Source organism: Apis dorsata, unplaced genomic scaffold (genome assembly GCF_000469605.1).
Source record: "Apis dorsata unplaced genomic scaffold, Apis dorsata 1.3 scaffold_127, whole genome shotgun sequence".
NCBI classification, from domain to species: Eukaryota; Metazoa; Arthropoda; class Insecta; order Hymenoptera; family Apidae; genus Apis; species Apis dorsata.
In genome coordinates, this window is record NW_006263420.1 from 685,229 (window position 1) to 687,880 (window position 2,652).

General features: G+C 35.9%; 1 protein-coding gene and 1 long non-coding RNA gene across 10 annotated transcripts in view; one reads left to right on the forward strand and one right to left on the reverse strand.

Moving 5' to 3' along the window:
* Positions 1-2,652, forward strand: part of LOC102678757 (glutamate receptor ionotropic, kainate 2) — a 225,162-nt gene that overhangs the window by 179,643 nt on the left and 42,867 nt on the right. The gene's annotated exons all lie outside the window — the stretch shown is intronic.
* The window catches only part of LOC116185203, an 86,402-nt gene that overhangs the window by 8,994 nt on the left and 74,756 nt on the right, over positions 1-2,652 (reverse strand). The window lies entirely within an intron of this gene.

Sequence of the window (2,652 nt, forward strand, 5' to 3'; positions counted from 1 at the left end):
ACACTGTGAAAAGAAATAAGAGACGTTGCTCGGCTCCGCTACACTCCGTAGCAGGACCTAGTTCGAGCCTTTCCTTAAAGCTTTCGATGATAGTATTAAGTTAAAGGGAGAAAAGTGGAAGCTCTGAATCGAAGGACGACGAGGCGCGACGAGAAGGGAAGAAGGGAGGGTGCATCGAAAACCTGTGTAAACTCCGCTTCTCCTCCCCCGTAAAATCGTATCGATCCCTTATCATTCTCGATGCAAACTTTATATCTAGCCGTGCGTTCTTCGCGTTGGAACAAGTTGGGCGCCCGCGATGTTGGATTACCTTCCTCCTCTCCCCCTCCTCGTAGAAGTTTGCAGTCTGGATAGAATCGATCGATCCACCGGGGGGAGGGGGAGAGTCTAAGAATCCCGAGATTCGCTCGTTTCCCGAGGACGCGTCGTTTTACGACTCGCGTTATAGAGCGAAACGATCCGTTGCGTGTTGTTCGGGGCTGTTTTCGGAGGTATTTGGCAGCTTCTCTTCGGAACTGGATTCTAGCGTTCCAAGGAAAATTCCAAAAAAAAAAAAAAAAAAAAAAAAAGAAAGGAAGGAAGGAAGTCAATAGTGAGGCCGGCGCCAGGGTGACTCCGCGGAGAGACACAGGAGTGGCTGTGCGCGCACGGGGTTGGCGACAATTCCACCAGGATAGCGTGAAACCGCTGTTGAATAAGGAAAAGAGGACGACGTTGGACGACGACTCGATGCTTAAACGAGCGCAGCGTGCACAAAGTGGACGTGCATTTTTAAAGCGTAACACCGCGTCGTGACACCGGCTAATTGACGGCCCACGTACGCGGTTCAAAGGGAATTTCTTAAGTTCTCTCTCTCTCTCTCTGTTTCTCTTTTTTTCTGTCTCTTTTTCTATAGTATTGCGTTTCGAGGTTGTGGGATATGGTGGACGAATCGAGAGGAATTCGCGTGATTCAAAGGATCGGTTTTAAGAAGTGATTAGAGAGATGATGCTTGGTTCGAATGAATTATATTTTTTCGTAGGTTTGGAGATTTTGGTTACTTGTGACCATAGATGAAATTCTAAGGAGAGATTTATTTACATGGTGAAAATTTATTTCCATAAGTTACTTCAATAATAATAATAATAATAAATAATTGCGAATAATTGTAATGGCAAACGACGTTTTTAAAGATTTAGAGTCGTGATTCGTCGAGATGAAGGAAGACGCGAATCATAAAACGAGAAATGATATTAAATATAGTAAAAATGTAATACAGTATGACAATCTCTTGATTCGAAATGTCAATGAATAATTCATGATACGCATCAAAATTAACAAACCGTAAATTTTATAATATTAATGAACTATACGAGTATTTATTATTAAACTTGAATTTTTGAAAATCCATTTTGCAATTACTCAGATTTATAGAATTATTGAAATATTCATATTGAATTGTTAACAAACAAGATTGCGCAAATACATATGGAAATTTATTTTATTCGTACAATTATTCAACTTGGAGAATATTACACTGAATCGATTCATAATTACGAGTATATATATATATTCAATGTCGAGCCTATATTTTATATACACGTTAGAATTTTAACGTGGAAGAAAACAATTCAGAAATATTTCCTACTCGTAGTCAAACGTCACGACAAAATACATTATCTCATCGGTTATGCGTTTGTTTCCTCTGACAATATTTTTACGGAGTTACAAAGCGACGGAAAAAAACCTACTTGAAAATTCTTTATTATCATTTCACATTTTTCCGAGGCTTTGGACATTTTTCCCAACAATGGAACTCGCGTAAACAATAATAACGAATTTTTATAAAGCTTTTGAAACTTCTATGGCCCTCGCGAGAGAAATCACATTATTGTAGAAACTACTATTGTACAAAATTGGAAACATTTGTACGAAACAATATTTCCGTCAGATTTATCACATATGAAACAATGCTTTAAAATTGAAAATCGACAGCTATTGTTTTTAATCTCAATCGAGATTAGTGCGAGATTATTCAATTCTTGAAATATGAAACGTTCTAAAAATCATTAAATAACGATTAGATTCGTTATTCGAAAATAAAAGAAAGATGTCTTTTTTCGAATTCGAATTATATCGACGAGCGGTTTTTTTTATTTTTCATCGTTTAATTAACCATTATTATAATCATACATTATCGTAACATTGCCGATATCTCGTTTCGAAAAATGAAAAATACTCAACAACAGGAAACAAACGCAAATAAATAGACAGGAGATGTATACAGGATACGTTCAGTTTTTATTACAGATTATTACATATCCATCTTCGTATTTAACGACCAACGAATAACTTCGCAAAAAGTTCAATCATCTCCTATTTTCCACATGATTGGAGAGTTTGCAAGTAATTGCACTGTATCGAATTACGATGAAAAACAGTATTTACGTTATTGCATAGGTACTCTATCAAAGAGGAAAAAATGAAAAAAATGAAAATACATTTACTAGATATTTCGATGAATATTATATGCATACGAAATTTCGAATTTAATACACCTTATTTCGTATACATTTATTTTACAATCTCGTAACAACGCGAGCAAATAATTTCCAACGATTCTTCTTCTATAATTCTATAATTTATGCTTCTATAGTTAAAAAAAAAAAAAAA